We start from the raw sequence: 22,911 nt of genomic DNA on the forward strand, positions 1-22,911 counted from the left end.
CTAATTTACCTGATCTCTCTGTGCCTCTGATCTGCTAAATATATGACTAATAAAATCTTCAACATAGGGCTGTTGTGAGTTACTTACAAAACATTTAGACCACTATCTCACACATAGTAAGCGCTCAATAATTGTTAGTTTAAAAATGAAAACATATTGACGAATTTAATTTTAGTATAAGAAGTATTTAGTGTATTTTTCTCTTGTAAATAACTAGTTTTTACTTGTTTTTCTTTGTTTTTGTCTGGTATAGAATTCTTTTCTGCTTCTCTGGAAGGCACACCCACTCTAAACCTCCCTGGGGAAGGTCTGCTATTATCTTCACAGCTATGTTCCAGATTTAGCTTTAATGTTTCTATTGCCTGCCTCTTTATATTGGCTGTGAAAGTGGAGAAGAAAAGAGAAGGAGGAAGGACTGACTGGCCCAGCTGTTTCTTTCAATAATAATGATAATTATGAATGGTCAACACAGTTCCTAATAATCATGACAACTCTATTGTACAATGTCTAAACTTGTTCAGAATTTAAGTTTCCTTACTGTGCACTTAATGTGTCCAGGGCTCCCACTAGAAGAATGTCTGTCGCCTTTGCTGCCAATCTTCTTCCCATATCATATTTTTAGGCTACAGTGTACTTTATCTATCAATGCAAATCCATCTCCTGTCTTCATATCACATATTAGACATAATATACAGTTAAGTAATACCATTGTTTCCCCATTCCATGAGTTCATTTGTCTCTATATCTAATCCTAGCTGTCATCTTGAATCTGAAGCAACAGTCAGTTCCTGCATTCTGGAATTTCCAGATTGGCTTTGGCATCAATTAGATTTCCTAGTTCATCTTTATGTATTATACATGCACTTGTCTACATCTACTCTTTGCTCCTGGTTTCCATTTTAAAATAAATATTAGCTTTTGAAGTTTTAAAAAATAATTAGTATTATTAGATTAATAGCTAAATAGTTGTAATAACATCTATATCTATCAATGTGGCTGTACATTTTAATACCGTTTAATAAATTAATGCGATTCTTTGTGTTAGTAAAAGTCTTGAATGGAAAGCACTTTCACCAGGGACAATCTAAAAACATGCATTCCCATTTGTTGTTATTAAATTTTAAAAACATTTTTCCTGTGTAACACCTCACAGACATTAAGGATTTAGATTGGTCTCTTCTGTTAGTAATAAAATCAGTCTACTTTGAGAAAAATGCATTCATTCATGGACCATATTAACTAATCAATAATTTATGGCCCTTGTTTACACATAAGATATTAAATATATACAATGTAAATCTTTAACTATGAACAAAGAAATGAATACATAGTGATTAAAAACGACTTGAGAAATTTAACTAATGGAACATTTTCACTTCTAAGGTCAAAAGGTTATAGCTGAAGTAACGGGATAGATTTACCTGTGAACAGAAAAGACTGTTTACTGAGATGATCTAAATCACGTACATTTTCAGCCTTCTGCTTCACAGTGTAGATTACAAGTAAAACTTTCAGTGTGGGTGAACTAGGAATGAAGAGGAATCAAGGCTCTCTAGTATGACAGTGATCCTGATGGCTGCAAATGATGGCAGTGCTCCAATTTTTGAAATTGTTTCATTTAAAAACTAAGCATTGGATTCCACACAGTGTTATAGGATTCTCAGCCATCTTGGATTCAATTTAGAGGAAACATTTATGGAGCTTAAATTGTTCCTGGCAATTCTATGCTCTGTAACATTTTAAACAAATGTATTTTATACCAAACTCTCCCACATTGAGTGTAGATAAAATCTAAAAATACCCAATCACATCTCGTTCATGAACTGGTTTTAGTTTTGGGTGGGTTCAGCTGTATGCTCTTTTAGCAAAAGGAGAGTCAAAACTGATAAAAGCGAAATTTAAATTCTTAGCTGGTTGTATCTCAATAAGATGGCTATTTAAATCTAAAAACAATAAAATAAAAAAATAAAATAAATGAAATGAAATGAAATGAAATGAAATGAAATAAAAGAAAAGAAAAGAAAAATATTCAAAGAGCATATAATTCAAATCCTGAGGCTGGAAAGCTAAACTTCATTTTTCCTTTTCTAATCAGACACAAAGTGAGTTTTAAAAGCCATGATTTGAATCATCAAGTTCTTCATTTGCCTTTTTTATTTCCTTTATGGGTATAAATGTAATAAAATCAAGTAGCCATGTCCTAATTAAGGAAAACTGGTGCACTTTAATGTTACATGGGTTATTCTTGACCTGAGCTTTGACTTGTTTTGTTGATTAGGAAACTTACCTGTCATTTTTTTTTAAATTTCATTCCTTAGCATTTAGAAAATAATTACTAAATACCTATGGGGGCCATGGCATAGATGATGAATGTGTCTCCACTTCTTTCTATTTGTTAGGAGATTTGGATGACAAAACACTTCTGGAAGTGTTTCATGTTCTCCAAATTTGATACTAAGTGGTATTTTAAAAGGTTATACTGGGGATATTTGGTTGCTCCTGGGTTGATTTCCGTTTCCTTGAGGATCTTGGAGGAAATTAACTCTTCCACTTGGGGGTCTTCAAAGGTCTTCACATCCAACCCCACTGTTCAGTGATTGGCAGGACCTCCAATTACCAGAATTTCACTAGTCAGGTGAAGAGTTACCTTTTATTATTACACTTTATGAGCTGACTGAATTAAGTTAAACCTGTACATCATTTTTCTTTCTGGAAATTAAAAAGATTTACACTCACTGTTTTGAACAAGTGGAGTTTTGCTTGCAGCTGTCAAAACAAGCTGTCATTTCAATTATCTAAAGTGCCTATTAGTCAATTTTTAATAAAGTTTCCACTACTTTTTCCTGTTTTTTTAATGAATAGTGTCCCTCACACACCTTTTAAATATATGTTCCAAGGCCCCTATAGAATTCTGAAATTAGGTAGAAAATATTCAGTAATTTAATCATAAAATGCTTTACATTTTTCCATGTTGCCTAGAGCACACTCTTTTTTAGCAGTTTTATTTCCTTTTCTCCTTAGAAAAAAATCACAGCAGCAACCATAAAGATTATAGTATTGACAAATTCAAGACAGTTCCCTCTTGTTCAATGGAGCAATATATAAACAACTCGTGTAATTTATCTATTATTTATCTTTCTTTCTTTCTACCTATCATCTATCATCTACCTTTCTATCTTTAAATCTTTTCAATTTATTTTCGAAGATATGACTCTTTCTTCCACCTGAGTGTAAACTCCTAAAAGTAAACTCTATGTACACAGGAGGCTGGAATATGAGCAGGAGACCAAGACAGGTCCAGTTATCAGAGTAAAGCAAACATTGCAAATAGGAAGGGAATTTATGGCTCAGTGAACATGGAGATGCCTACAGTTTTTTCGTTGATGTCTCAAATAACAGCTTTATAGTAATAATGATAACTCTTGTTACCCATCTCCACCACCACCACCACTGAATTCTAAATATGGAATTGCTTGGTTAGAATCCAAAACAACACTAACCTAGGAATGAATGGTATAGGTGACTCTAGATGACTGATGTGAAGATATAAAAAAAAAAAGAAGAATTAAATGAGAAAATTGATGACAAATGCCTGACAAGCTATCTGTCTTTTACATGCTACTTTATAACCGAGATCTAAATATGTTCCTGGGTATCACTATAGTGTCTCAACCCTGCCTTGCATGTAATGGGTGCTTAGTAGCTTTCGTGTAAAGTAAGTGAATGAGTAATTAAATGAATTCTCTCTCTCTTGCATTTTCTTTGATGACAAGAGTATACAACAAATATCTAAGGTTGCCAGATTGTCATTTATCATTTTTTGGTGTCATTTTGAGTTTGAATTTGAATGGTATTTGCCAAATAAAGGAGAACACTTCCAATCATTTAACCATCTGTGCATTTCAAAATCCACTCTATAGACACACAAAGTCTTCAGTAAAAAAAAAAAAAAAAAAGTGAGCAAGACCATGGCTTCTCCTTCCACTGGTATGGGTCCTGGAAACTGCTAATTTACATTCTAAATATGAAAATTTTCTAAACTTACCTCAGAGGGAGACTGAGTATCAAAGCATCATTTTATTCATGAGCTAAGATTCCAATTACTTCCATGATGCTTACTATTGTTAAATTACTTAGAAGAGGTAAAATCTTTGCGCTCATTAGTAAGTTTGTGGCAATCTCCATCTTTCTTTTTTTTTTTTTAAGATTTTATTTATTTATTTATTTATTTGAAAGAGACAGAGAGAGACAGCATGGGCAAAGAGAGGGTGAAGCATACTTCCTGCTGGGCAGGGAGCCCAATATGGGGCTTGATCCCAGGACCCTGAGATCGTGACGCAAGCTGAGGGCAGATGCTTAACTGACTGAGCCCCCACAGGTACTCCAATCTCCATCTTTCTTAAGTTTTTTTTCAGAAATTTGTTTCAAGAATTATGTTTTTTGAGACTTTTAGTTCCATTTTAACCAATAATTTTCCCATGACTTTAAATTATGACATATTAATTTTATTATTTATAAATTTGTCTTAGGCATATGATTATATGGAAGTGAAAGGGGTATAGCCTATTTATTTTATTCTTTTAAAGAAATTTATTTTGGAAAATTTCACAAATGCTATGGCATTATAATGCCTTATGAAGCAAAATATTTAAAATGAAATTTTTAATGTTTCAATTACAAGATAAAAGATGCCACATTCTAATTTGAGGTGTGACATTACTATATAGGAGGTAAAAAAGTAGAAGTCAGAATATTTGGGGTTTTTTTCTCTTGGCTGACTACCACTTTTAGTCTATAAAGGAGGCTGGAAAGATTGAGAGGGACTGGACATTTGGAGATCTTTATAAAGAGTTACTAGTACCATACAGTCTTGATGACTACAGCTTTGTAACACAGCTTGAAATCCAAAATTGCGATGCCCCCAGTTTTGTTTTGCTTTAGCTTGTTTTTTTCAGAATTGCTTCAGCTACTTTAGGATTGTTTGCTTTAGCTCTGTGAAAGATGTTGGTGTGTTATGATGGAGATTGCATTAAATGTGTAGATTGCTTTGGGTACAATAAACATTTCAACAATGTTTGCTCATCCAGTACATGAGCATGGAATGCTTTTCCATTTCTTTTTGTCTTCAATTTCTTTTATAAGTATTCTATAGTTTTCAGAGTATAGACTTTTTACTTCATTAGTTAGATTTATCTCTTAGTATCATACTGTTCTTGGTGCAATTGCAAATGGGATCAATTCCTTGATTTCTCTTTCTGTTGTTTCTTTATTGGTGTATAGAAATGCAAGATATTTCTTCACATTGATTTTGTATCCTGTGAGTTTTCTGAATTCCTGTGTGAGTTCTAGCAATTTTTTTTTGATGGAGTCTTTTGGGTTTTCTACGTAGAGTATCATTCATCTGCAAAGAGTGAAAGTTTGACTTTTTCCTTGCCAATTTGGATGCTTTTTATTTCTTTTTGTTGTCTGATTGCTTAGGCTAGAACTTCCAGTACTATTTTAAATAGTAATGGTGAGAATGGGTATCTTTGTTTTGTTCCTGACTGTAGGGCAAAGGCTCTCAGTTTTTCCCAATTGAGGATATTAGCTATGGGTGTTTTTTATATGGCCTTTGTGATGTTGAGGTATATTTCATCTATCCCTACTTCATTGAGGGTTTTTATCAAGAAAGGATGCTGTATTTTGTCAAATGCTTTTTCTGCATCCATTGAGAGGATCATATGGTCTTGTCCTTTCTTTTATTAATGTGGTGTATCACATTCATTGATTTGTGAATATTGAACCAGCTCTGTAGCCCAGGAATAAATCCCACCTGATTGTGGTGAATAATTCTTTTAACGTACTATTGAATTTGATTTGCTAGTATTTTATTGCGGATTTTTGCATCCATGTTCATCAGGAATATTGGCCTGTAATTCTCTTATTCAGTGAAGTCTTTTTCTGGTTTTGGAATCAAGGTAATGCTGGCTATATAGAATGAGTTTGGGAGTTTTCCTTCCATTTTTATTTTTTGGAACAGTTTGAAAAGAATACATATTAGTTCTTTCTTAAATGTTTGATAAAATTCCCCTGGAAAGCCATCTGGCCCTGGACTTTTGTTGGGAGATTTTTGATTATTGACTCAATTGCTTTGCTTTGCTGACTATGGGTCTGATCAAGTTTTCTATTTCTTCCTATTTCAGCTTTGGTAGTTTGTAAGTTTCTAGGAATTTGTCAATTTCTTCCATGTTGCCCAGTTTGTAGGCATACAATTTTTCATAGTATTATTTTATCATTGTATTTCTGTGGTGTTACTTAGGATCTCTCCTCTTTCATTCATGATTTTATCTACTTGGGTCTTTTTTCTTTTCTTTTTGATATGTATGGCTAGAGGTTTATCAATTTTATTAATTCTTTCAAACATCAGCTTAGTCTCATTAATCTGATCTACTATTTTTGTTGTTGTTTCTGTATCATTTATTTCTGCTCTAACTTTGTTTCTGTATCATTTATTTCTGCCCTAACTGTATTATTTCCCTTCTTCTACTGGCTTTAGGTTTTGCTATTCCCTTTCTAGCTCATTCAGGTATTTGAGACTTTTCTTGCCTCTTGAGGTATTCCTGTACTTCAATATACTTCTCTCTTAGGACTGCTTTTGCTGTATCTCAAAGGTTTTGAGCTGTTGTGCTTTCATTTTCATTTGCTCCCATGTATTTTTTTAATTCATATTTAATATCCTAGTTGACCATTCATTCTTTAGTAGGATATCCTTTAACCTCCATGTATTTAAGGTCTGGCACAAAAACAGAAGAGAGAACCCCAAAATGGACCTACAATGTGATTAACTAATCTTTGATAAAGAGGAAAGACTACTCAATGGAAAAAAGACAGTCTCTTCAACAAATGGTGTTGGGAAAACTGGACAACCACATGCAGAAGAATGACACTGGACCACTTTCTTATACCACACACAAAAATAAATTCAAAGTGGATGAAAGACCTTAATGTGAGACAAGAATCCATCAAAACACAGGAGGAGAACACAGGTAGCAACCTCTTTGACCTCACTGTGACAACTTCTTACTACATACATCTCAGGAGGTAAAGGATACAAAAGCAAAAATGAACTATTGCAACTTCATCAAGATAAAAAAGCTTCTGCACAATAAACAACCAACAAAACTAAAGGCAGCCTGTGGAATGGGAGAACATATTTGCAAATGACATATCTGATAAGGATTAGTATCCAAATTCTACAAAGAACTTATCAAACTCAATACCCAAAAAACAAATAACCCAGTTAAGAAATAGGAAGAAGACATGAGTAAACACTTTTTTCAAAGAATACATCCAGATGGCTAACAGTCACATGAAAAGATGCTCAGCATCACTCATCATCTGGGGAATACAAATTTAAACCACAAAGAGATAGCATCTCACACCCATTAGGATGACTAAATTAACAACACAGGAAACAACAGATGTTGGTGAGGATGCAGAGAAAGGGGAACCCTCTCATACAGTTGGTAGGAATGCAAAATACTGTAGTCACTCTGGAAAACAGTATAGAAGTTCCTCAGAATGTTAAAAATAGAACTACCCTATGATCCAGCAATTGCACTACTAAGTATTTACCCAAAAGATACAAAAATACAGATTCAAAGGAATATATGCACCCTGATGTTTATAGCAACATTATCAACAATAACTAAACTATGGAGAGATCCCAAATGTCCATCTACTGATGAATGGATAAAGAAGATGTGGTGTGTGTGTGTGTGTGTGTGTGTGTATGTGAGTGTTATGGAATATTATTCAGCCATCAAAAAAGAATGGAATCTTACCATTTGCAATGACATGGACAGAGCTAGACTGTGTTATGCTAAGTGAAATAAGTCAGCCAGAAAAAAGAAAAATATCATATGCTCTCACTCATAGATGGAATTTGAGAAAGAAAACAGATGAATATCTGAGGAGGAAAAGAAAAAAAAAGAGGGAAACAAGTCATAACAGATGCTTAATGATAGACAACAAAACTGAAGGTTGATGAGGGAGGACAGAGGGAGTGGTCTAGATGAGTGAAAGGTATTAAGGAGTACACTTGTTATGATGAGCACTGGGTGTTGTATGTAAGTGATGCATCACTAAATTCTACTCTAGAAACCAGTATTGCACTATATGTTAACTATCTGAAATTGAAATTTAGAAATAAATAAATAAATAAATAAATAAATAAATAAATAAATAAGCTATTAGTGTGCTGTGATTCTGAAAAACATCTCCAATGGACAAGGCTGTGTGGAGTGCATTCTTATCTCAAGTCAAGAGGTGGGCTTTTAAAAGATCGTTCAGAGAGCATCATATGTGTGTCTTGAAATTTTAGAGACACATGACTTGGTACCTGATTCATCCTTGAGAATATAAATATTGAGTATAATCCTGGAGAAAATCACAAGCTGAATTTAGGAAGATCTAGAAGAAAGGTAGGACTCAAGATGGGAAAAGTGAAAAGTAAGAAGCAGACCTGATACCCAGCTTTTCTTACACTCAGAAGCCAGGCCACTTATAGCCCTAATTGTAGGAAGAAGTAATACTTGGATTTCAGATTCATTTTGAAAATGTTATCATTACCATAAACCCAGAATAATTTTACTAAACTGAATCAGTGTTTCTTATGACAAGTAGCTGAAGGTATCAGAGCATGTGAGAGTTAGGAGCTGAATGTGTCCCTCCAAATTTACATGTTAAAATTCTAACTCTTAGCACTCATAATGTGATTATATTTGAAGGCAGGGCCTATAAATAGATTATTTAGTTAAAAGGAGGCCATTAAGGCAGGCTCTAATTCAACGCAACTAGTGTTCTTATAAAAATAAGGGAAGAGGACATACAGAAAGAGATCCCAGACACATGTATGCACAGAGACAATCATGTGAAGACACTGGAAAAGATGGCCATCTACAAGCCAAGGAGAGGCCTCAGAATAAAACAAACAAACAAAAACTGTAGACATCTTAATCTGGGACTTGCAGCCTCCAGAAATATGAAGAAATAATTTTCTATTGTGTAAGCCACCCAGTCTGTGGCATTCATCACGGCAGACGCAGTAAACCAATGCACAGTATGACCCAACATGTCAGGATATTTGTACAAAATTTTACCTGGCAGTCAGATAGAGGAAAAGTTACTCTGTAAACAATATCTAAAACTAGAGTAATGATTGATAAATACATCCCATATGCAGATCATCCCATTTAAGACTCATGGACTTATATATATATATTCAACATGTGAATAATTTGAAATCATTTTCTTAATGATTCCTTAAAAATTAGCTTTATCACAAAAACTTTTAATGACAACCCATTAAATACTAAAACCTTGCCCAGTTTACTTCAGTGATCAGTAAGCTGAGTAGAACGTGCAGCAAAAAGCAAGAATGATAAAGAAATTAAAAATTGCAGATTTTCTTAATAGTCCTGGCTGATTATCCTGGTAGACTCCCTCTGCTCCCCCTCACCCTGACATCATCCCTGTTGAAACTTTTTTGTCCCCCTCACCATGCCTGGTAGACTTGTTAGAAGCTGGAGAGCAGAAAAATGGAGGGAAAAAAATACTTTAGTTTTTGCCAGTTGATCACTTTATAAGTATACATAAAACTGGCATACTAATAGAATACCAAAAGCACAAGCAAGAAAAGCAAAATTGAACTGAAAAGGGCTACATCGAACTGAAAAGCACCTGCACAGCAAAAGAAATAACCAATAGAGTAAAAGGCAACCAGCACAATAGGAGAAATTATTTGTAAACTATCTGATAAGGAGTTAATTCCAAAACAACTAAGGAACTCCTACAACCTAATAAACTGATTAAAACACTGGGCAAAGAGGGTGTCTGAATGGCTCAGTCAGTTAATTGTCTGACTTGGTTTCAGCTCAGGTCCTGATCTCAGGGTCATGAGATGGAGCCCCAGGGCAGGATCTGTGCCATGCAGAGCCTACTTAAGTTTCTCTCTCCCTTTCCCCTGCCCCTCCGCCCACCCCCACTCCATATGCTCATGCTCTTTGTCTCTGCCTCTCAAGTAGATAAATAAATCTTTAAAAAAATACTAGGCAAAAGACTCAAATAGACATTTCTCCAAAGAAGACATACATTTGGCTGATAGTTATATAAAAATATTCTCAACCTCACTAAGCATCAGGGAAATACAAATCAAAACCATACAAGATGTCTTTAGGATGGCTGTTACTTTAAAAAATAAAAATTAAAAGTGTTGTGAAGATGTGAAGAATTTGGAACCATTTCAGGTAACTTTATATATGGTATGAGGTTTAAATTAAGATATATGTATGAATGTATTGCCTATAGGTATCTAATTATTCCAGCATTACTTGTGGAAAGGTTACCTTTCCTCTGTTGAACTGCCTTTGCACCTGTGTTAAAAATCACTTGCTCATATTTGTGTAGATCTATCACAAGATATCTACTCTGGGGATCCCTGGGTGGCTCAGTGGTTTGGTGCCTGTCTTTGGCCCAGGGAGTGATACTGAAGTCTCAGGATCGAGTCTCACATCGGGCTCCCTGCATGGAGCCTGCTTTTCTCTCTCTGCCTATGTCTCTGCCTCTCTCTCTCTCTCTCATGAATAAATGAATAAAATCTAAAAAAAAAAAACAAAACACAAGATATCTACTCTATTCTTACTGATAGATTTGTCTATCCCTCAGCCGATACTACAGTCTTGATTACAGTGGCTGTATAGCAAGTATTGCTATCAGGAAGACTAATTCCTTTCACTATTTTTTTTCAAAATTATTTTAGCTAATCTAGTTTCTTTACCTTTCCATATAAAGTTTAGAGGAAACTTGTCTATATCTATACACACACACAAATCACACTGGAATTTTTCTAAGAATTGCATGAAAGCAGTGTATCAATTTAGGGATGATTGATATCTTTCCCATGCTGAGTCTTCCAATTTGTGAATATAGTATGCTTCTCCATTTGTTTAAATATTCTTTGGTTTCCTTCACCAGCATTGGTTTTTTGTTTTCAACATATAACTCTTGTACATGTATTGTTAGATTTATATGCGCTTCATCCTATTTAAGCAACTGTCAATGGCATTGTATTTTTAATCTGGTTATTCATATGCTCATTGTTAGTCTATTGAAATACATTTGATTCTTGTATGTTTGTCTTGTACCCTACATCCTTGCTGAATTCATTTATTTGTTCTAGGATGGATTTTTGCTTTGTCATTCTTTTGTTTTGTATATTACTTAAGAATCTCTACAAAGATGATCATCAATCATGCCATCTCCAAAGAGGGACAGTTAATTTTATTTCGATCTTTCAGCTTCATAAACCTTTTACTTGCTTATTGCTTATTTCACTGGCTAGAACTTCCAGCATTAAGTTAAATCAGAAAGCTTATAGTGAAAATCTGTACCTCACTTTCCACTATTAAGAGACTAGAAGTTATCCTTCACTTTAAAATATAATGGTAAGTATAGTTAGCATATAGTGCTGAAAGCTACCCAAATTTGGCAAAAGATAAACATACAGATTGAAGAAGTCAACTGAATCCCAAACAAGATAATTCAAAAACTCCAAACCAAAACACATCATAGTCAAACTTCTAAAAGTAAAGACAAAGAAAAATAAAATCTTGAAAAGAGTGAGAGAAATGACACTTTACCTATATGGGTGGGAAAGAGGGCAGGAGTGGCATTGTTTAAACAACAGTGGATTTCTCACCAGAAACCGTAGAGACCAAAAGAAGGTGGCATGATATTTTTCAAGTGCTGAAAGAAAAGAATTATCAATGTATAAATACAGAATCCTATATCCAATGAAAACTACCTGTCGGGTAGCTCAGGTGGCTCAGCGGTTTAGCACCGCCTTCAGCCCAGGGCGTGATCCTGGAGACCCAGGATCGAGTCCCACGTCAGCTCCCTGCATGGAGCCTGCTTCTCCCTCTGCCTGTGTCTCTGCCTCTTTCTCTCTCTCATAAATATTTTTTTAATCTTAAAAAAAAAAGAAAACTATGTGTCATGAATGATGGGGAAAGCAAGTCATTCTGAGGTAAAGAAAAAAATAGAATTTGCAGCTAGCAACAAATCTTGAAATAATGGCTTTAGGAATTTCTCTACACACAGGAGCATTTCCATCAACCAATATAGATATAGGTCATATAGATGCTCCTGTTACCCCCTTTTCTAGCTCTAGACAACTACTTATCTACTTTCTTTTCTGTGCATTTGCCTGTTCTGGACAGTTCGTATAAATGGAATAATAGAATATGTAGTCTTTTGTGGCATCTCTGGCATCTCTCACCTAGCAAAATGTTTAAAGGGGTACCTGGGTGGCTCAGTGGTTGAGTGTCTGCCTTTGGCTCAGTTGTGACTCCAGGATCCTGGGACTAAGTCCTGCATTGGACTCATGGCAGGCAGCCTAATTTTCTCTCTGCCTATGTCTCTACCTCTCTCTGTATGTCTCTCATGAATAAATAAAAATCTTAAAAAAAAAAAAAAAGATTTAAAGATTTGTTCATGTTTTAGCATTTATCAGTACTTCATTTTTTTCTTGCCAAGTAATATTTAATTGCATTGATATTGACTATTTTTGTTCATTCGTGACCAAATGGACACTTTGTTTATTCCCACATCTAGGCCATTATGAATAACACTGCATTATGAACATTCGTGTATGAATTTTTGTGTGTACATATTTCACACACTTTCATTTTTTTAGGAATTTTTTTCATTTTTTAGGAATATATTTGGAAGTAGATTGCTGGGTTATATGGTAACTCTGTGTTTAAAAATTTGAGAAACTGCCAAGTTGTTTCCCAAAACAGTTGCTTCATTTAATATTTGCATCAGTCACATATGGGGGTTCCAATTTATCCACATCTTTGTCAACACCTGTTACTATCTGCCTTTAAAAAAAAAAAAAAAAAAACATAGTTACCTTAGTGGGATTGCAATGGTACCTCATTGCAGTTTTGATTTTCATTTCCCAAGTGACTGATGATGTTAATCATCTTTCCATGTGCTTATTGGCCATTTGTTATTTTTTTTTTGGAGAAACATCTATCTACATACTTTGCCTATTTCTGAGTTGGGTTATTTGTGTTTTTATTGTTGAGATGCAGGGGTTCTGTATATATTCTGGATCTAAGTCCCTTATCAGAAATATGATATGCAAATATCCTCTCCCATTCTGTAGATTTTTATATAATTATCTTGCATAATGCAATCTTGTTGTCATTTGTTCTGATACTTAATTTGAGGATACCTTAGGATTTTCTGTATACAATATCATATTATCTGCAAATAAAGATTATTTTAGTTCTTTTCCAGTATGAATGTGTTTTTATTACTTTCTTTATCTATCTGCTTTGGCAAAAACTCCAGTGATGATTACAGACACCTTTATTGATTGATTGATTAATTGATTAATTGATTGTATTTCTTTCCTGATTGTAGGGGGAAAGCAATCATTCTTTTACCAATGAGTATGATGTAAGCTGTAGGTTTTACATAGATGCCCTTTATCAGATTGATTAATCCCTAGTTCTTTAAATCTTTTTATCATTAAAGTGTCCAATTTTGTAAACTAATTTTTCTGTTTATTGAAAAGATCATGTGGTTTCTGTCCTTTATTCTATTGATATGGTGTATTATATTGATCAATTTTTGGATGTTAAACAAAACTTGCATTCTTGGCATAAATTCTACTTGGTCATGGTATATAATTCTTTTATATGTTACTGGACACAGTACGCTAGTATAGTGTCAAGAATTTTTGCATATTTATTTATAAGGGGTAGAGTTGTATAGTTTTATTTTCATGTGATATCTTTATCTGGTTTTGATAAAGAATAATACTGGGGGATCCCTGGGTGGCGCAGCGGTTTGGCGCCTGCCTTTGGCCCAGGGCGCGATCCTGGAGACCCGGGATCGAATCCCACGTCAGGCTCCCGGTGCATGGAGCCTGCTTCTCCCTCTGCCTGTGTCTCTGCCTGCCTCTCTCTCTCTCTCTCTCTGTGACTATCCTAAATAAATAAATAAAATATTTAAAAAAAAAAAAAAAAAAAAAAAAAAAAAAAAAAAAAGAATAATACTGGCCTCATAGAATGAGGTGGAATGTATTTTCTCTATTTTTTGGAAGAATTTATGAAGGGTTGGAATTAAGTGTTCTGCAAGTATTTGTAGATTTCACCAATGAAGTTTTTTTTATGGAAGTTTTATAGGTTACTAATTCAAATTTCTTATTTGTTAGAGGTCTATCCAAAATTTCTTTTTCACATTCTTTCTTTTTACTTTTGTTTTTTTTTTTTAATTTTTATTTAGTTATGATAGTCACAGAGAGAGAAAGAGAGGCAGAGACAGAGGCAGAGGGAGAAGCAGGCTCCATGCACTGGGAGCCCGATGTGGGATTCGATCCCGGGTCTCCAGGATCGCGCCCTGGGCCAAAGGCAGGCGCCAAACCGCTGCGCCACCCAGGGATCCCTTTACTTTTGTTTTTTATGTGTATCACCTATAACACCTGCTAGCTGGATTTTTCAAGTCTATTCTAATTTTTTTCCAATTTTGCCTTCACTGGGTTTTTTAACCCATTGATATTTCATAAAAGACAATAATATATAGGATTTTACCATATTTTAAAGCATTTTAATTTATATTTCTTCTTTCTTGTGTATTATAGGATTGATATATATTTTTGCTCTTTTCTATTCTCTCCTAATCACTATAGATTATATATATTCCTTCAACAAAACCATCCAAATACACTCCCCACAGGTGGTCATTCCACTCCCTGGAAATAGTTTGTTTCCTGAAATTTTCTCTGAATACAGAAGTATAATTTATTTTATAAAAATAAGGTCAGGGGTGCCTGGATGGCATACTCATTTAAGCATCCTACTATTGGTTTCAGCTCAAATTGTGATCTCAGGGTGGTGAAATTGAGCCCTGCCTTGTGTCGGAGGGTAGGGGGAAGAGGAGGTGTTCCACACTCAGCTGGAAGTCCACTTGGGATTCTCTCTCTCTCTCCCTCTGCCCCTCCTACCCACTCTTGCATGCTCTCTCTCTTAAATAAATAAATAAATCTGAAAAAAAAAATAGGTCCAGACATCTATCCAATGTAATACATGGAGATTTATATTATTGTTTTATTAAACAGCTGCATAATACTCTATTATTTGGAAATTGTATACTTTTAACTTACCAGACAGTGATTAAAAAGGTAATACATATTTTAAAAATAAACAGTACCAAATGCAAAATATGAAAATAGAAGACTTTGGCTAAAAAGGCACACTCTTATTAGGATTTGGAAAACCCTTTCTAATGTGATTCCTATTTATACCAGCTTAAGTGAATGACAACCCAACATTATCACTCAATGCTTCAAAAAAATCACCTATTTCCTGAATCCAGGATGTATCTCATTCTCTCTTCATGACCTTTGCACATTGTCCTCATTCTACTCCACCTGTAACTAGCCAACTTTAACAAGCTTAATCCTATTCCTTTGATTCTCAATATAGATGTTGTTTTCTGTAGAAAGGACTTTGTGGTTTTCTAGACACTCTCCAACTCTGGATTACATATCTCTTTTAAGTGCACGTATAACAACATCAACTTCATTATTGCACTTATAAAACATACTATAAATACAGATTTCCTCTCAAGCTTAAACTAAAAACTGCATGAGACAAATAAGTCTGCTCAACACACAATGGTATTTCAAATGTTCAGTACATATAGAACAAATATTGGTTAAATAAATGAAAGAGGTGATTAATATTTCTTTCAATATTACAGTTTAGGATTCAACATAGTATTTGTTCCAACCTATCAGCATAGTAATATGTGGAAATATAAAGTATAAAATTAATTATTCTGTTACGATTACTTGAGATTATTCAAATTTTTAATTTCAAGGAGTAGCCATTTTTGAACATATTATTTATTTCCCCTTTCTAACTTACTCATAGTGAGAGTTTAACTTGTTTATATTACAGGTCTGTATGGTTCCATTATGGTTCCAATAATAATATAATTATAGTTAGTTTATATATCACACTTATGTTATTTCTTTATGAAAAAAGAAGAAAAAAAGAAGAAAAGAGAAAAAAAAAAAAAAACTTTGCTTTAGGGAAGATTTTCTGCTTTACAAATTTCTTCCCAGAAACTTTTTCTGGGAAGAAGAAACTCATTATATGGTGTGCTAAATGTTTTCACTCCATTTAGGATTCTAAATTGGGGTGAACTACTTGAAACTATTGTAGGACAGTTGGTTTTTAGTTGACTAATTGCCATTAACACTCTCAAATCGGTTCCTTTGTTCCCTTTGGGGATAGAAGAAATTTGTTTTTTGTCTTTTGTCTCTCTGTTAAAGCTATTATCATATTACTGCATCTATTCAGGCACTGGAGGTAACATTCTCAATTCTCCAAATTTCCTTAATCAAAACATTTGGCTCAATGCCAACTGCTCCCAATCCTATACCTAAAATACATCCGAAATCCATTCTCTTTCTTTCAGGCCACCAATGCAGTTTAGTTTCCTGTCACCTCTCGTTTGGATTCTTACAAAACTTGACTAATTGATTTCTTTGTTTCTGTTCTTTTCCTTATCCAAATTATGCTTCTATCACTAAATTTCTAAAAAAAAAAAAAAAAAAAAAAAACAAGTCTTGCCATGACTCCCCTTCCCACAACACATACTTAAAAATCTGTGGATGATTTCACTTAATCCCTTGCTAAAAGCCACTTGATTACACAGCCTAATAAGAAATATAATGTGATACATAAATTTAAGACACAGATTTTAAACTTTCTAGTAGTTATATTAGAAACAGTAAAACAGGGATGCTTTGGTGACTCAGTGGTTGAGAGTCTGCCTTTGGCTCAGGTCATGATCCAGGGGTCCTAGGAGGGAGTCCTCAGAGAGCCTGCTTCTCCCTCTGCCTATGTCTCTGCCCCTCTCTGTCTCTCTCATGAACATATAAATAAAATCTTAAAAAAAGAAAGAAAAGAAAAACAGTAAAAACAAAATAGGTATAGAGTTAATAATACATTTGACTTAACCCAATATATCTAAAATGTTATTTTAACATACAATCAATATTGAAAACAAAATAATGATTTCACATTCTTTTTTCAGACCAAGTCTCTAAAATCTGATGTATTTTAACTTAGAGAACATCTCATTTTCAATTAACATTGCTGCCCAAATAAATACCGGTGTTGAATAGAACCAGTGATTTTTGTTACTACTCTTGGATAAAAGTTAGCTGAGATCTAGACTGAGTTCAATAATCACTAATTTTCTAAAGCAGATAACTTCCCAGCACGGCTTGAACCCCAGGGGTAGCCCAAACTATTAAAAGTGACAATATAAGGGAATCTTGAATGATCTGTATATATAAGGAGGAAAAAGTAGACCACTTTTCCTAAACCAGGTTGAAACGTGGGAAAGATGGTTAGTTGTGATCATTGCTAGATGTGTGGCCTCTGTATATTTGCCAGGACTTGAAAGCAAACAACGTAAATCAGTAGCTCTTTCTCCTGTTTACCTAACTATTTTTAGGCAGACTTAACTTTCTCCAAAAGCATGTATATTGGAGTAGAACTTGAGGTTTTGTCAGCATAAGATAGTCCCCCAAGCTGCAATGTACGTTGCATTGCATCATTTCTATATTCAAGAGTTATGGGTCAGGTTACAACCAAAATCAGGATCTACATGAAATAATGCTTCAGGGTGAGAAAAATTTTCTCAACTAGCAGAGAAGAGGAATACAATTCCTCGTTTTCTTGACATATCAAGGAGACATCAAGAAACAGAGAGCACAAACAAGTAATGCCAGTCAATGTAGTGCTCTTATGTTAACCATGCTTCTTCCAGAAACGTGGCTAAAGTTTGGTGTATCTTTCGTTTCAGACCATAAACTGTTTCTGAGTTTTAACATTCTTTCTAACTAATATGTTAGAACCTTCACTGAATCCTTTAGATTCCTCTAGTAGCTGCTACTCCTCTGCAGGGAGAATAGTAATCTCCTCATCCTGTTTCCCACTCCCTCACACCAACCATCTACCTCTGCAGGAGGGAGATGGCAACCGACTGCCTGCTCCAGGGTTCACATCTATGTCCACCTCCACCAGAGTGGGATCGACTTACATGCTTACTAGTCCTACATTAAAAAAATCCCATATGCTTTTTATTAGATCAGAGAAGTGAGGTCAGTATAAACATGGCAGCTTTAGGGGTTGATAAGGCAACATTTTCCAAATGGAAGAAAGATGCTTTCACAGAAGAAAAGGATGGGAATTAAATAATAAAAACGACTTCAATTCCACAACAAGTAGAAAATTAGGATTTACCTCTGAACCTCTAGGCAATTTAGATTGATGCTGCATCAATTGGCCTGGAGCAGCCTGTTCATATCATGACCTGTGTCTTACCTGCATTTTGACAGGCCATCAACTCCTCTCCTTCAATATGTCCTCTTTTAGTGAGTGGCACAACTGGTACCCATTGTTCATCAGACAGCTGAGAATTGTTTTAAAGTCTTTCTCTCTTTCATCTGTCACATCTTTTGTTGCCAATCTTCTAAATTCCAACTCTTAAATATCTTTTGAAATAATCTGGTTCCTTCCTATGACCACTACCCTTGTTCAAACCAACATTTCCCTCCTGGACACTGTCCTACGTCCATTACTCATTATCCAACTTCCACTTCTGACTCTCTCGAACTCAGACAATACACTGCCCCCTGAGTGACATTTGAAAAATGCACATCTGATCTTTTTATGTCCTTTGGTGTAATGGCTTCCCATTGCTTCTTAGAATTAAGATCTCAAGAATTAAAGGTTAGCATACATATTCTTAACAAGTTCTTAACGTGTATGATTTCCCCCCTGCCTACCCACTTAGCCTCCTTTCTCACCATTCTCCTTTTAAAAAATATATAGTTAAGTCAAATAGCATATATTTCAGTTCAATAAGTTTATACTTTTTAAACTCAGGTCTTTTTGCATGATATTCTTTATGCCTTGGACATTCTCCCTAAAATTTCATTCCTATGTATCCTTCTGTCTCAATTTAGGCAGCCCTTCTTCCAGGTAACCTTACCCAGTAACCAAGATAAAGTTTGTTCACATGTTAAATATTTTGATGGCATGCTGCATTTCTTTTTAGTTGTCTAGAGCACTTGTAATTATTTGTTTACTAGCTATGAATTCCTTGAGGGCATGGACCATGTCTTTTCATCTCTCAAAGCCTGGTACAAATGTCTGACCCATAGAAAGTGTTAATGAGCATTTGTGGCATAAATGCATGAATGGATGAATGAATGATTACATCGGTGAAATTTGCTGTTTATAATTCTGTCACACATCACACCTCCTTTAACAGCAAATCCCCGAAGGCTTTGTATCCCAGTGCCCAGTGTAGTATGTGCTTTATGGAAAGCCCTAAAAAATATGTTAATGAAAATAGACAATACCCGCCATGCGAGATACTTTCAATTCATCTTATTTAATTCATTGTACCTCTTTCTGACAAGGTCCCCTCATAGATATTGAATTTTTGGGTCGCCACCTTCCATTTACCATTTATTGTAAAATCAAGCTAACTGCCTCAGTCAAGTTCCTGAAAAGAAACTTTGAGTTAACCTATCAAGTTACTGATAAGTATGGAACTACTGAGTTCTGCTCTAACTTTATAGTATTTAACTTTTTCCCCACAGGTTTTTCAAAACAAGCCTAGACCCCATTGTTAAAAAGAACTACTTCATGCAGAACTGCAAAGCTCAGCACCATTTCCAAACCTACATCTGATGGCCCAATGGGCTAAGACATACCATGAGGATATTATCTTGACAAGGAGCTCAAACACCTGCCCCTATATGTAATATTTTTAAAAACTCTAAGTAGTACCTAGATCATTCCTCACTCTATAAAGGTCAATCCTGTAATTCTTCTCTAAAATTATCTCCCATTTCTTTACTGAGAACTTATATGAAATAGGCCAGATGTGGTAGTCATTGAAGATATAGTGAAAACAAGACATGGTCTATGGTGGATACATTATTAAATCCCTCTTGTAATGGAGTCATCATTACCTACTCTCGAACACTGTGGCTCCCTTCTCATGATCCACATCGGTGAGCTAAAAAGCATATTCTGAATCATATTGTGTATCATTAAGCAATAGACCAAATCATTGTTGGGGATGAGGAGTGGCTAGGGTAAGGAAATATGGTGGAGTAACAGATAATCCTTTTATTTATTTTATTTTATTTTATTTTATTTTATTTTATTTTATTTTATTATTTATTCATGAGACACACAAAGAGAGAGAGAGAGAGAGAAAGAGAGAGAGGCAGAGACACAGGCAGAGGGAGAAACAGGCTCCATGCAGGGAGCCTGATGTGGGACTTGATCCCAGGACTCCAGGATCATGCCCTGGGCTGAAGGCAGACACTAAACCACTGAGCCACCCAGGGATCCCAGTAACAGATATTCCTCAAAGACACTCTAGAATAGAGAAAATATTCCAATGGGCTAATTTTCAAAGTGTCCCACAAAGTGTTCATATTAACTTGGCCATAGAAAGAGCAAGTAATAAATCTTAGAAAACAAATAATTCAAAGTATCATTTACAACCAAAGTTGATAAAATGATTAAAGGAAGTTTGTAGGATATACATATGATATGTATGGCATAAGTGTTTTAAGAGCTAATAAATTCAGCCAAGTTTCAGGATACACAATTTGTAATACTAAAATTTGTTACCTTTCTACACATTAATAAACTATCAAAGGAGGAGTTAAAAGAATAATCTCAATTCCAATCGCATCAAAAAGAAGAAAGTACCTAAGAATACATTTAGCCAAGGAGGTGAAGGGCCTGTGAAGATGAAAGGCTAGTATTGCACTGCGCATAAGACTGGAATTATGAAACAGCACAGAATCGCACACACACAGAAGTAACAGAGCTGTCCTGTGCTGTGTTCTCTGTTTGCTATACTTTGGTCCTGTTGCCCAAATGGCTCCTATTTAGTCCTCGGATGAATTTCACTTTCTGGATTGAAGATATGTTTTCCTTTGATAGCCATGGTGGCCTTCTTTTAATACCTCATCACCGTTTAGCCTCTTAGAATTCAGAAAGACATTCCTTTCCACTTGATCAGGCACTTAAGGCTTTCTCTAAAATAACCTGTATTTATTTATTACCTATTTATGTATGGACTTAATTGCTTACTTACTTATTTTGCACAACCAGTCACACTAACAGCATTTCCAATCTCAGAGTCAAAGTCTCCATAACTCTTTGGTTTGGTATATTAGTTTCCTAGGACTGCCATAACAAAGCGGTGGCTTAAAACAAACCAGGTGGCTTAACACAAAATAAATATATTCTCCTAATTCTGGAGTCTGGAAATCTGAAATCAAGTTCTTGGCAGGGTCATGCTCCCTTAGAGGTTTCTAGGGAAGAATCCTTCCTTGTCCCTTCCAGCTTCTGGTGGCCTCTGGCTTTCCTTGGCTTGTAGAAGTATAACTTCAATCTCTGACTCCATCATTACATGGCCATCATTTCACCGTCATGGTTTACCCTAATCCATTATGATGTCATCTTAATTACCTCTGCAAAGATATCATTTCCAAATAAGGTCATATTCTAAAGTAGACATGATTTTCGAGGGGAGTGAGAGGAAGGGGGAGACATTATTCGACCCATTAAGCATGACATAAAATTCTCTTTACAACCCAATTTTAGTTTACCTATTTTTAAAATACCCTTTCAGTAAATGTTGGTTGCCTTTAATCTGTTTGAAAGACATAAAAAATGATTCAGTAAAAGAAACCAACTAGTATATTGCTCATTTGCTGTTGTTGTGCCTTCCTATGAAAGCTCTATTCATTTAAAGTAAAAGTCATATTTACCTAGTGATAACCAAAGCAATTTAAGGGGATTTGTTTTTCTGATCAAGACCTTACTTTCCCAATAATCACAGGGTAAATATAATCGTAAATTTAATTAATAATCTACATGTCATGTAGGTTAATGATCTGTATAATAAACCATGTTTCTACTTCCAAGATATAGATTCAAAGCACCGAATTTCTGATTTACAAGAGAAAAAAATGTAGAATAAAATATACATACAGTATATAAAAATAATTTATTATAATTGTAGCCAAATAATTAACATGAGTTTTTTTTTTTTTTTTGCTTTCTCAAGATTTATAAAGACTTCAAGGACATAGTAAACATCCTAAGGCGGGATCCCTGGGTGGCACAGCGGTTTGGCGTCTGCCTTTGGCCTAGGGCGCGATCCTGGAGACCCAGGATCGAATCCCACGTCGGGCTCCCGGTGCATGGAGCCTGCTTCTCCCTCTGCCTGTGTCTCTGCCTCTCTCTCTCTCTCTCTCTCTCTATCATAAATAAATAAATAAATAAAAATTTAAACATCCTAAGGTTAACCGGTTGCCTTCTTTTCTCTTGATAATTTTTTTCTGTAGAAAATATGGAAATTTGAAATGGATTGAACTTCAGCATTTTTCCCGAATGTTGTAGCCAGTGCTTTATAAATGTATTTGTTATCAATAATGATGATGACGGTTTCTTCCACTGAGGAGCATTTTAAAGGTAAGAGACACTCTGTTATTCTCTCCCTTTGCCTAAACATGATTCTATTCTAATTTACAACTTTAACCAGCTAAAGAAAGGATCCTTAAAAACAATAAGAGCAGAGGGGTACCTGGGTGGCGCAGTCCCTTAAGAGTCTGCCATTGGCTCAGGTCATGATTTCAGGATCTTGGGATCAAGTCCCACAGTAGGCTCCCTACTGATTCTCCCTCTCTCTCTACTCTATCACCCCCACCCTTGCCTGTGTGTACCCTCCGTCTCAAAA

The 22,911-nt window shown here is 35.0% G+C and overlaps 1 long non-coding RNA gene across 2 annotated transcripts in view; it reads left to right on the plus strand.

Moving 5' to 3' along the window:
* The window catches only part of LOC140636245 (uncharacterized), a 47,127-nt gene extending 24,481 nt beyond the window's left edge, over positions 1-22,646 (plus strand). The window contains exon 4 of one of the 2 annotated variants that reach the window (XR_012033541.1): positions 22,520-22,646. This is a non-coding gene — a long non-coding RNA (uncharacterized lncRNA). Of the gene's footprint in view, positions 1-22,239; positions 22,422-22,519 lie in introns of those variants that run through there. The other variant, XR_012033542.1, reaches the window with a different exon arrangement.
* The last annotated feature ends 265 nt before the right edge of the window (positions 22,647-22,911 follow it).

The sequence above is a fragment of the Canis lupus genome, chromosome 7, assembly GCF_048164855.1.
Source record: "Canis lupus baileyi chromosome 7, mCanLup2.hap1, whole genome shotgun sequence".
Taxonomy (NCBI): domain Eukaryota; kingdom Metazoa; phylum Chordata; class Mammalia; order Carnivora; family Canidae; genus Canis; species Canis lupus.